This window comes from Pelmatolapia mariae, linkage group LG17, assembly GCF_036321145.2.
Source record: "Pelmatolapia mariae isolate MD_Pm_ZW linkage group LG17, Pm_UMD_F_2, whole genome shotgun sequence".
NCBI classification, from domain to species: domain Eukaryota; kingdom Metazoa; phylum Chordata; class Actinopteri; order Cichliformes; family Cichlidae; genus Pelmatolapia; species Pelmatolapia mariae.
In genome coordinates, this window is record NC_086242.1 from 6921765 (window position 1) to 6935053 (window position 13289).

The 13289-nt window shown below is 38.5% G+C and overlaps 1 long non-coding RNA gene across 1 annotated transcript; it reads left to right on the forward strand.

Moving 5' to 3' along the window:
* The first annotated feature begins 2010 nt into the window (after positions 1-2010).
* LOC134615875 (uncharacterized) lies at positions 2011-4102 on the forward strand. Its single transcript, XR_010091369.1, has 3 exons — positions 2011-2098; positions 2699-2860; positions 3176-4102. It is a non-coding gene; the product is annotated as an uncharacterized LOC134615875 (long non-coding RNA).
* Positions 4103-13289: the final 9187 nt, after the last annotated feature.

Here is a 13289-nt window from a genome sequence, read left to right on the forward strand (position 1 = left end):
TCTTGTCTTTGCCTTTAGCAGGAAGCTAATTGAAAAACTGATAAACAGTTGAAACTAGTATCAGCAGTACCTGGTACACTTATATCTTGAATTAATGAACTCGACTGAACTCTGAGCTTGTATCAAGAAAGCCTGGAACAAAACACCTCAAAGGAGCGCAGATAATCAGCTCCATCATTTATACCTTCACTGACTTTAAGCAGTTGCCTGTACCAAAGTCACTCTAGAGAAAACCGTGGTTGGAGACCACAGGACGACCACTGCAATCTTGTGCAACCTCATGGCCTTTGGTTACTTCAATGACAGGGACCATCCTGCAACCATTTACAGTCAGTTCCCGTCTTCAGAACAGCTGTGGTGGATCAAGATGGTGATAAAATGATAATGAGTCTATTGGTTTGCGATTGAGCAATCCACTGAGATGAATTGGTGAAAATTACAAACCGGTTGCCGTCTACATCCATAGAAATTTCACATTAAACAGAAATTCACAATAACCGCTTACATTCAGTCCAGGCAGACTGTTGTAGATTACAGCATTGTAAAGACTGTTGTTGCTGACTGGCTCTATATAAATAAAACTGAATTGAAATGAAATTTAGACTTTGTCTACAAATACTGATTTAGTTGCTGATTGTAATGCTAAATGATGTAGCTTCTCAGTAACCTTGATTTTATATATGAATATTATAACAATACACACAGCTGGCAAACAGGTGAGTTGCATCCCCTACTGCAAAGAGAGATGTTGTCGTTGGATTGCAATCACTGGTGCAGACTAATTCAGACTGCACCGTGTTGGCAATCAGTCTATTTACATTTATAAAATAGATTTCGATAGCAATTATTGGTGAGCTCAGTTTGTGTTGGGTCACATCTGTTTGGAGAAAGGTTGCCTCCCACCAGGCAACCTTGTGATCAAAGTGGTTGCCAAGCAGTTGAGGTTGTTGTATGGTCAAAAAAAAGTTGTCTCTTTACTTTTATTCTAGTGTGACTAAGTCATTAAAATTCGGTTGGCTTTGTAGAATTTTATAATAATATCCAACATTATCTGCTTTAAATTGTGTTTGTTTTTTAAGCTTGACCCCAAATCAAAAGCTTCACCACTGTCCATTTCAGCTACTGTATATATTAGAAGCTTCTGGGCAGTGCAGTTATTTTCCTGGGTGATTTTGCACCTAGTGCCAGACAGCAATACATAGTGAAAACAAGACTTACAGGCAACGAAAATTATGGTGTCATTATCAGTGTTGGGAAGGTTACTTTTAAAATGTATTCCATTACAGAATACTGAATACATGCCCCAAAATGTATTCTGTAACGTATTCCGTTACGTTACTCAATGAGGGTAACGTATTCTGAATACTTTGGATTACTTAATATATTATCATGCTGTTTACAACTACGTGAATGTACTACTGCTGTGATTTATTACGGTTACTGAAGGTCCGCGGCTCCGAACCGTAGTAAAGGGACCTCTGGCTAATACGGTGGGTTCCGTGTCGGGCTCGTAGCTGAAAACTAGCTTTACTTTGTTGTCTGGGTCAACTTTGCTTGCCAGAGACAGAGAGAGGCGCTGAAAGGCTGCTCCAACGGAACTCTTTTTTTCCGGAGGAAAACACGAACACAGTGTACAGTTGAGTCTTAATAGCTTACTTACAACTGGGCTCGTCAGGCACTCTTCTTGGCTGCTGTGGTTATTATTATATTTACATGCTTCCAGCTCCCGTTTTTGCTCCGTGACAGCTCAGACTTTTCCTTTCTCTCCCTCCCTCGCTCACAGACACATAACGTGTATGGCAGTCCATTCTCACTGCAGCACGGACTACACTGCCCATGAGGCTACATTCTTTAGGGCCATGCCTGTAGCATTCTGCCTATTAGCTTAGCACAACAACAACAACGAGAAGGGTCTGGCTGCAGCCACTGGGGAGCGCCATATTGGGACCTCCACAGTAACCGGAAACACGTGACCTCCACAGTAACCGGAAGCACGTGACCTCCACAGTAGGCGGAAATACGTTCCTGCATGGATTTTTTTTCTTTTTTTTTGTCTCGTTCCTGCATGGATCATTAACATTGCAAATTGATCGTAAAGGTTGGTACAGAGTCTTCCATGTATAAATTTGCCGTTAATAATTATATACTTCTAGGAATCATCTACTTTGCTTACACCGATTACGTCGGCACTTTGTTAGCGTTACAACAACGGTCAGACCCCCGAGGTATCTAAAGTTAAGTGAGGAATGTGTGTACTTTTGACACCTCTGGTTAGCATTTAGTGGTCAGTTTCGGACGTATTAGATTTTTGTTTGTTATGAACAAATTCGCTTCACTGCTTTTCACTATCTGACATCAATGCACATTGTTCCATTTACTGCATATTGCGCTTTATTCATGTCTTTCGAATGAGCATTGTAAAGTTCGTCACAAAGAGATTTATACATTTATAAATACTAATATTGTCTATTCCATTCTGTTCTGCTTTTTTATTGCCCAGACTTTATTTAGCCTTTGTTAAATTGTCTGTTATATGTCAATAGATACGTATGTCACAAATAAAAGTTTCTTGTAAATTATGTTTTTGTAAAGAATTTTCTCCCCAAATCTCTTACATGCTAACTGTAACGTGTTATTTCTGCTTAAACCTGAACTTAAATGTGTATATGGTGTTTATCTGTTTTTCTCTCTGTTTTAGATGCTCATATCAAATTGGAATTCTGCCACCAAGCCAGAATTGCAGGAATGCACCACGTGTTGGCTGTTTCACTGCCCTCTGTGCCCCACTTTCAGCCCTACTGTCAAGGCAAAGATTGAGGAGCATATAAATGGACACATTAAAAATGCTTTGCCTTCAAAGGTATGTTGGTATTAAATATACCTCATAGTTAAAGTTATAAATATGCACTTCTTTTCAGCACTGCTGCAGTCTCTCTGTTGACTTAAAAGTTGCTTTTCACATTGTGTGTTTTTATTAAATAGTATTTTTTTTCTGTTCACCGCATTCCTGACAGCTCTTGTGATCCACACCATTTTGCTTTAATTATTGAGGATGGCTTGGATATTTTTGTTAATATGTACAATCTGATTGTTAGATAAACTGATTGCATTCTATACAACTACATTTAAATTACATGTTGTTGTTTTTTTTTCTTTTTTTTGTCCTCTCTTACAGACAAAATGATATGCCGGTGCACTTTCACTGCCCTGTCTGTAACATGACAGTCATACAGCGTGGGGATATGGCAAGGCAATTATTGTCATGTCAGCGTTTAGGACTGCTCCCCACCGAACTCTCCGAGAAGCCCCATCTCCCTCTCCATGTCTTGTCTCCAGCATCTACAACATTCTGAATCTTCAGTAGAACATTCATGTGCTCTACCCTCTGTGCTAAATGAAACTGTGGCTTGTAGAAAGTCCATGAAAATCAAACGCCCTCAGTGTGATCTTAGTCTTCTTACAAAAAAAACTTTAAGGCTCACATGATGAGGAGGCATTCAAACAGATCAATAGATGTTTGCTGGCCTGTTATCTGCAGTGTTTTTGTGTAGAGGGACTTCTTCCTCTTTGTTTTTCAGTTTGCAGAGGACATGGAGCTCTTTTTAAAAGCATGTGCTGACAAGCAGAGACTACAGGTCAATGCCACGTTTGACATTTAATGGACAGATGAAGGCCCTGCTGTTTGTGTTTTTTATGTGTTATTTGTTTTTCAGTGTACAGAATTCCAGTTAAACTTATTATAAAATGTTGTTCACTTGTTTTATGTCCATACTTATAGTCAAAAATTTAAGTGTAAATGTAACAGCATTGTTTATACTTGTAACTTTAGAGTAAAAAGCTGATTTTTGATATTAACATTAATGTATTACCCGGTAATCAATAATATTGTTACACATTTTACGCATTAACCCTCTGGGCTCTGTGCTGGCCATTTGTGGCCACTTCACTTCTTCTTGTTTGACTACTACACTGCAGTGGACCAAAAGAATGACACAGGTTTGATCTTAAGGATCTAATAGTTGTGTGTGTTTGTGCATGACATTGCAATGAAAATATGTATTTGCAAGATAGACTGGAATAAATTATGACGCATCAAATATCACACAGGCTGCAGTGAATTTTTGTTGATACAGGTTATTGAGCTTTGAGGTTCCCAGTCAAACTTATCTTTGAAGCACATGCTAAAAACACTTTTACTCTTGTACATTTCATAACAAGACACTATAGCCAAAGTATTAACTCTCAAAAAAATTTCAAAGCTGCAGCTGCAGCACATACAGCAACGAACACTTAGTAAATGTGTCCTGGAGTTTCTGCAGGTACAAAAAGTGCTACTGCTGTAAGTAAGCCAAACAGCTTCCAGATCACTTATATTTCTGGAAAGATGGTAGGAAGGAATCAATTAGATGCCCCAGACTCTACTATTAATAATATAGCAGTCCCTCGTTAATCGCAGGAGTTACGTTCTAAAAATAACCCGCAGTAGGTAGGTGAAATCTGCGAAGTAGCCAACTTTATTTTTTACAATTATTACACATGTTTTAAGACTGTAAAACCCCTCACTACATGCTTTATACACTGTCCTCAGACAGGCACGAACATTTTCACACTTTTTTCTTTTGTTTAAACACACAAGTTCAAACCTTCGTAGAAACATAAGTCCATTATAAAATGAAACCGTGCAAAACGTTTCGTCGGCATTGTTGTGTTTGTCGGGGAGAAAACTTACAAACATACAGTACAGCACTTCAGAGTTACACTGTTAGCGATCAAATATTTATATAAATTCGACAAACTAAACCCATTCTGTAGTGTACAGCAGCGGTCTCCAACCTTTTTTGCACCATGGTCCAGTTTAATGTCAGAAAATATTTTCACGGACCGGCCTTTAAGGTGTCACGGATAAATACAACAAAATAAAATGATACAGACAAAGACAAAAACTGTGGTATTTTGTAAATATAATAATAAACGTGAATTCATTGTGTGATTGTGTAACTTTATTAGCAGAGTGCTCATGAAATCACAAGAGCACCTGGCTGCAGCCACTGGGGAGCGCCATGTTGCGACCTCCACAGTAACCGGAAACACGTGACCTCCACAGTGACCGGAAACACGTGACCTCCACAGTAACCGGAAACACGTAACTTCATTTAGATCGACTTTGACAGCGAAAACTAAATTGTATTTTTGTTACTATTGATGCTGCTGATAAATAAATTTGATTCTAAGTGTTTTAAACCAGATTGTTTAAAAATAAATTATTTATCAGCACTTTTCGCGGACAACTGTTTCCGCTGAATCAGCTGTTTCGCTGATTTTTTCTTTTTTTTTCTTAACCGCACATTGTTTTGTGCGTTCTGCTTGCTGTAGACCATTGTCAATTAATCTAGTGCCGTGTCTTCTGCACAGCAGCGGTCCCCAACACCCGGGCCCGTTTGATACCGGGCCGCGAGAGTTGAGGCTCATGTGTGAAATTTATGCTTTTCAGGGTTTTTAATCGTTAAGTCGGGTTCCCTGGGTCTTTTCCCGTGTTGTAGTCGTGTGTCTTATTTTGAAAGAACTATTTACGCGTTACCATAGCGACCAGAGAGCGTCAAGAAGCAGAGAGGAGGATGTTGCTCTCAATGTTGTTGGTGCATTTCATGAGCACTCTGCTAATAAAGTTACACAATCACACAATGAATTCACGTTTATTATTATATTTACAAAATACCACAGTTTTTGTCTTTGTCTGTATCATTTTATTTTGTTGTATTTATCCGTGACACCTTAAAGGCCGGTCCGTGAAAATATTTTCTGACATTAAACTGGACCATGGTGCAAAAAAGGTTGGAGACCGCTGCTGTACACTACAGAATGGGTTTAGTTTGTCGAATTTATATAAATATTTGATCGCTAACAGTGTAACTCTGAAGTGCTGTACTGTATGTTTGTAAGTTTTCTCCCCGACAAACACAACAATGCCGACGAAACGTTTTGCACGGTTTCATTTTATAATGGACTTATGTTTCTACGAAGGTTTGAACTTGTGTGTTTAAACAAAAGAAAAAAGTGTGAAAATGTTCGTGCCTGTCTGAGGACAGTGTATAAAGCATGTAGTGAGGGGTTTTACAGTCTTAAAACATGTGTAATAATTGTAAAAAATAAAGTTGGCTACTTCGCAGATTTCACCTACCTACTGCGGGTTATTTTTAGAACGTAACTCCTGCGATTAACGAGGGACTGCTATATTATTAATAGTAGAGTCTGGGGCATCTAATTGATTCCTTCCTACCATCTTTCCAGAAATATAAGTGATCTGGAAGCTGTTTGGCTTACTTACAGCAGTAGCACTTTTTGTACCTGCAGAAACTCCAGGACACATTTACTAAGTGTTCGTTGCTGTATGTGCTGCAGCTGCAGCTTTGAAATTTTTTTGAGAGTTAATACTTTGGCTATAGTGTCTTGTTATGAAATGTACAAGAGTAAAAGTGTTTTTAGCATGTGCTTCAAAGATAAGTTTGACTGGGAACCTCAAAGCTCAATAACCTGTATCAACAAAAATTCACTGCAGCCTGTGTGATATTTGATGCGTCATAATTTATTCCAGTCTATCTTGCAAATACATATTTTCATTGCAATGTCATGCACAAACACACACAACTATTAGATCCTTAAGATCAAACCTGTGTCATTCTTTTGGTCCACTGCAGTGTAGTAGTCAAACAAGAAGAAGTGAAGTGGCCACAAATGGCCAGCACAGAGCCCAGAGGGTTAATGCGTAAAATGTGTAACAATATTATTGATTACCGGGTAATACATTAATGTTAATATCAAAAATCAGCTTTTTACTCTAAAGTTACAAGTATAAACAATGCTGTTACATTTACACTTAAATTTTTGACTATAAGTATGGACATAAAACAAGTGAACAACATTTTATAATAAGTTTAACTGGAATTCTGTACACTGAAAAACAAATAACACATAAAAAACACAAACAGCAGGGCCTTCATCTGTCCATTAAATGTCAAACGTGGCATTGACCTGTAGTCTCTGCTTGTCAGCACATGCTTTTAAAAAGAGCTCCATGTCCTCTGCAAACTGAAAAACAAAGAGGAAGAAGTCCCTCTACACAAAAACACTGCAGATAACAGGCCAGCAAACATCTATTGATCTGTTTGAATGCCTCCTCATCATGTGAGCCTTAAAGTTTTTTTTGTAAGAAGACTAAGATCACACTGAGGGCGTTTGATTTTCATGGACTTTCTACAAGCCACAGTTTCATTTAGCACAGAGGGTAGAGCACATGAATGTTCTACTGAAGATTCAGAATGTTGTAGATGCTGGAGACAAGACATGGAGAGGGAGATGGGGCTTCTCGGAGAGTTCGGTGGGGAGCAGTCCTAAACGCTGACATGACAATAATTGCCTTGCCATATCCCCACGCTGTATGACTGTCATGTTACAGACAGGGCAGTGAAAGTGCACCGGCATATCATTTTGTCTGTAAGAGAGGACAAAAAAAAGAAAAAAAAACAACAACATGTAATTTAAATGTAGTTGTATAGAATGCAATCAGTTTATCTAACAATCAGATTGTACATATTAACAAAAATATCCAAGCCATCCTCAATAATTAAAGCAAAATGGTGTGGATCACAAGAGCTGTCAGGAATGCGGTGAACAGAAAAAAAATACTATTTAATAAAAACACACAATGTGAAAAGCAACTTTTAAGTCAACAGAGAGACTGCAGCAGTGCTGAAAAGAAGTGCATATTTATAACTTTAACTATGAGGTATATTTAATACCAACATACCTTTGAAGGCAAAGCATTTTTAATGTGTCCATTTATATGCTCCTCAATCTTTGCCTCGACAGTAGGGCTGAAAGTGGGGCACAGAGGGCAGTGAAACAGCCAACACGTGGTGCATTCCTGCAATTCTGGCTTGGTGGCAGAATTCCAATTTGATATGAGCATCTAAAACAGAGAGAAAAACAGATAAACACCATATACACATTTAAGTTCAGGTTTAAGCAGAAATAACACGTTACAGTTAGCATGTAAGAGATTTGGGGAGAAAATTCTTTACAAAAACATAATTTACAAGAAACTTTTATTTGTGACATACGTATCTATTGACATATAACAGACAATTTAACAAAGGCTAAATAAAGTCTGGGCAATAAAAAAGCAGAACAGAATGGAATAGACAATATTAGTATTTATAAATGTATAAATCTCTTTGTGACGAACTTTACAATGCTCATTCGAAAGACATGAATAAAGCGCAATATGCAGTAAATGGAACAATGTGCATTGATGTCAGATAGTGAAAAGCAGTGAAGCGAATTTGTTCATAACAAACAAAAATCTAATACGTCCGAAACTGACCACTAAATGCTAACCAGAGGTGTCAAAAGTACACACATTCCTCACTTAACTTTAGATACCTCGGGGGTCTGACCGTTGTTGTAACGCTAACAAAGTGCCGACGTAATCGGTGTAAGCAAAGTAGATGATTCCTAGAAGTATATAATTATTAACGGCAAATTTATACATGGAAGACTCTGTACCAACCTTTACGATCAATTTGCAATGTTAATGATCCATGCAGGAACGAGACAAAAAAAAAGAAAAAAAATCCATGCAGGAACGTATTTCCGCCTACTGTGGAGGTCACGTGCTTCCGGTTACTGTGGAGGTCACGTGTTTCCGGTTACTGTGGAGGTCCCAATATGGCGCTCCCCAGTGGCTGCAGCCAGACCCTTCTCCATGAAATGCACCAACAACATTGAGAGCAACATCCTCCTCTCTGCTTCTTGACGCTCTCTGGTCGCTATGGTAACGCGTAAATAGTTCTTTCAAAATAAGACACACGACTACAACACGGGAAAAGACCCAGGGAACCCGACTTAACGATTAAAAACCCTGAAAAGCATAAATTTCACACATGAGCCTCAACTCTCGCGGCCCGGTATCAAACGGGCCCGGGTGTTGGGGACCGCTGCTGTGCAGAAGACACGGCACTAGATTAATTGACAATGGTCTACAGCAAGCAGAACGCACAAAACAATGTGCGGTTAAGAAAAAAAAAGAAAAAATCAGCGAAACAGCTGATTCAGCGGAAACAGTTGTCCGCGAAAAGTGCTGATAAATAATTTATTTTTAAACAATCTGGTTTAAAACACTTAGAATCAAATTTATTTATCAGCAGCATCAATAGTAACAAAAATACAATTTAGTTTTCGCTGTCAAAGTCGATCTAAATGAAGTTACGTGTTTCCGGTTACTGTGGAGGTCACGTGTTTCCGGTCACTGTGGAGGTCACGTGTTTCCGGTTACTGTGGAGGTCGCAACATGGCGCTCCCCAGTGGCTGCAGCCAGGTGCTCTTGGACAACAACAACACCCAGGAAACACGCAGAGAGAGAGCGCGTCACCCTGTGACCATGGCAACCGTAACGCTGCCGCCTGGAACAACAGAGCGTAGCTGTCAAACAAACCCAAACAGTCCTGACCCGCCACAATATGAAACAGGAAAGTACCGCCGTGTAATCCATTTATTTCAACAAAGTAACTGTATTCTGAATACCACCTTTTTAAACGGTAACTGTAACGGAATACAGTTACTCATATTTTGTATTCTAAATACGTAACGGCGGTACATGTATTCTGTTACTCCCCAACACTGGTCATTATCATGTAAGCGCTATGCTGTGCCATCAGTATTTACATCTAAATTATTAATTGAAACCAAAAACATATTGTGTTGTTATACACAGCCAAACGCTGCTGGTAGAAGTAACACATCAGAAACGTCTGTGACAGTAGCACATTTAATTGTTTGAAGGATACCTTTTAATCCTGCTCGCTGATAAAGTTAAAGATTTATTAGTATAGACGCCACATAGAATAATTGGACTGTTAGCTGGTATCAAAGCCTACTGGGGAAGAAAGTGGTTATCCACCCTCCATACTGTTAAATAATCTAAATGAAATGTATCATCCCTGTTTCCCTTCATTGCTTGCACAGTGAAGAGATGACAGTTGGCAGCCAGGCAAGCGTGACACGACAAGACTCATTTCTCACTTCAAACTGGGCTAATCAGTAAATTAGCTTTCAAACGAGACATTAGCAGATCCACAGGATGCTACCATCATTGGTTATATGGCATTTTCAACAACTTTAAACAAAGTCTGCCTGATACACACTGATAGTAAGCAGTATTTTCAGCTAGTGTATTATAGTGGACACTAGCTGCACTTATTGGGATATGTTGTGTATTCCAAACTTTCATCTATCGCTACACTCTGTAGTCACACTGTATTGTGATCATCACTCCAAACTCATTCTCACACTCAAGTTCAAGTAAGTTTTACGCACATAAGCCCAAAGTCTCACACTCTGATCCAGTCTTTTGCCGAGCCATTGAGTAGTCAAAAAGTACAACCCCCTGAATACTCAGCTTAATCTACCCTAGGGTGCCTCCTTCTGTGGCAATGTCATTGCCAAGGTTTTAAATATTTATCAGAGGTATTGGTTAATTAAAACAGAGAGGGGCTTCAGATATCCTGCATTCTAATCAATTTTAACGAACATCTGCCAGCATTGCATATGAGAACATGTCATTAAATTCAGCAGTAAAACTATGCTTGCCTACTTTATAATCTCCTCCCAACCGAAACAGTCAAGCTTTCTAAATTATTGAATTCATTATTATAAACATGCTTCGGCTCTAAAAAATAAATCTAGTGAATAATTGTTGCCCAGGGTGCCGAATCATTTTGTACTAATCAGTCAACCAAGTGTTACTTTTAATGCCAAGTGTTTTTCATAAAACACATCATGGCACAAAATGTTGTTTTGAAAAAGTTATGTTCTGAAAGTGCAATCATTTTCTGAATGAAAGCAGCAGAACACCAGACGAGCAGAGAACGCTTCAACAAATTTGTTCAAACATCCACTATCAATCTAATGCCTTCTTCTCGGTTTAGCTGATAATTTAGCACAGAGTGAAGCAAGTGTAAGATTTAGCAAGCTAACCTTTCGCTACAAAATTCATGAAAAGAAGCAATTATAGTTTGGAACAATACATGAATGAGGGCCATTGCCACATTGTGAGACTCGCTTCTTTCTCAATAATGGAGGCGATAATCCTATCAAAAGTGAAATGCTCTAACATTTCTGAGGTCATGCCCTCAAACTGGCAACAAGCAAACTGCCTTTTCTCTGCTGCATTCACGACAGACAGAAGACATGTTAAGTCAAGTACCAGCCATGCATTTTTATTATCTCTAAATGAATTTGCAGTTGTTGAATCAATGCAGTTGCTTTAGCCAGAGATGTTTAGTTTGAAGCTCTTGACATCTTCTGTTGACATTTCTTTGACAACCAAAACACAAGAACTGCATCTCAGCCATAGACTATATACAAAGCGTAGCCACTATCTAATGATGTCACCAATTGATTTGTAAAGTCCTATTTTAAAGTTGACAATCGGAATCCTTTAAATGAGAATGAATGGAGGTTTAGGGTATAAACAGTCTGTGTATAAATATGCAGAATTTGTGGGCATGGGACAAGATTTGTGGTACTAGAAGCTTTCAGGTTTCCATCTGTAGTCCACCTTTAATATGAATGCTGTCGACTAAAGTTTGAGGTCCGTCTTATAACCATTGGTTATTGTTTTATGACAATAAGATAAAGATAAGATGTAGTATAGTTAAACCCAATCGATTGAAAAAACATGAAAAACAACAGAGTTAAAAAAAAAAACGTAAATATCACTGAGCAAAATAGCTCAGAAAGGCATAAAACACATAAAGAGCCTCGATTAAATAGAAAATGTAAATCTAAATAGTCTAGAATGCAGATCTTAGTCTAAGGAGCTTGGAAAGAAAAGCGTCTGGACTTTTTTAAGTTGCTTGAAGACGTTTCACCTCTCATCCGAGAAGCTTCTTCAGTTCTAAGGGTCAAATGGTGGAGAGTCCCAGATCTTAATTCATTTCTAATAAATGCATACATTTATTGCGGTATAAGGCAGGAAAGATTTCTGTGCAAGTGAAGCTGAAACAAATTTTAGAGAAACTTTCTCTGGTACCTTTTCATTAGGTAGTGCGGAGGTGGTCCAGAGCAATTTATTATTCCTAGCCATTCCCCATATACACAGCCGTTTGGTCATCTGATGGATTACAGTCTGGAGTCCTTCATCAGCTGATGCAGAGATCATCCAAATTATTGCGTGTCAGCGGATGGAGGAATCTAAACTGAGGCTTTCTCAAGCAACAGAAATGACAGATGAGAATTTGCTCGGCAAAGTACGGATGTATTGTTAAGCTAGCAATTCAATGTCTGGGCCACAGATATGTTCCATTACAGTATTGTTTTATTTTATAATGAATGCAATCCCTCCTCATTTTCACTTATTGCTCAGATTAATAGCCATGTGCCCAAAAAGCCTGGTACAATCACTACGTTTTCTGGTTAGAAGTGGCAAAGTCTCCGAGAAACACATCCAACACAACTCTCAGTATTCCCTCTGGGTCATAATCAGCACTCCAGGCTCACTTGTCTTATTGTCCAAGAATTTTATATTCCACACGATGATAGATGGAACAGAAGATTTATATTGGCTCCCCTTAACTTTCCTCTTAGCTCCAGCACTAAAACTTTGTCCTCTTCTCCCTACCTCATCCAAAATTACAGGTTTCACTGCAGAAAAAAATATTGTTATTGACGTTATTGAGCTGATGTAACTAACTTCTACTCAGCCTGGCACCAAGGAAGAGAAAATACCATTTTACTAATTTCTAAAAAATAATGATCTGCCTTTCTAAACAGTGACTGCTGGACAGAACAGGACATATCCTCCAGTATCTGCTACCTTCAAAAAAAAACAAAAAACTTTTCAAGTTTTCAGTGTAGGTAGCAGATATCCATTCAAGTTGTAAGAGCAAGCAATAGTGAATAGACTAGATTGTTTTCTGCACGGGCTTCACTTTTCAGACCTGAGGCTACATTCATCTTTTACATACAGTCTATTGTCTCAGCACAGTGCTCAGGCCAGACTCACTCACAATCCATTTTCAGTTTTCTATCAACACTGTGTAATATGAAGACAATAAAATATCAACTAAGCCTGCAGTATGGGATTGCATTGTGTTTTTCACGTAATTTATGAAGCTGCTGATTGTGCCGCCCCAACTAACGATAAAAGAAGCAAGGTTTAACAAACGAGTTGTAGAGAAAAAGATAGGAAGACAAAAAAATTTCTTTAACTTTGATTTACAACTGGGATGGAG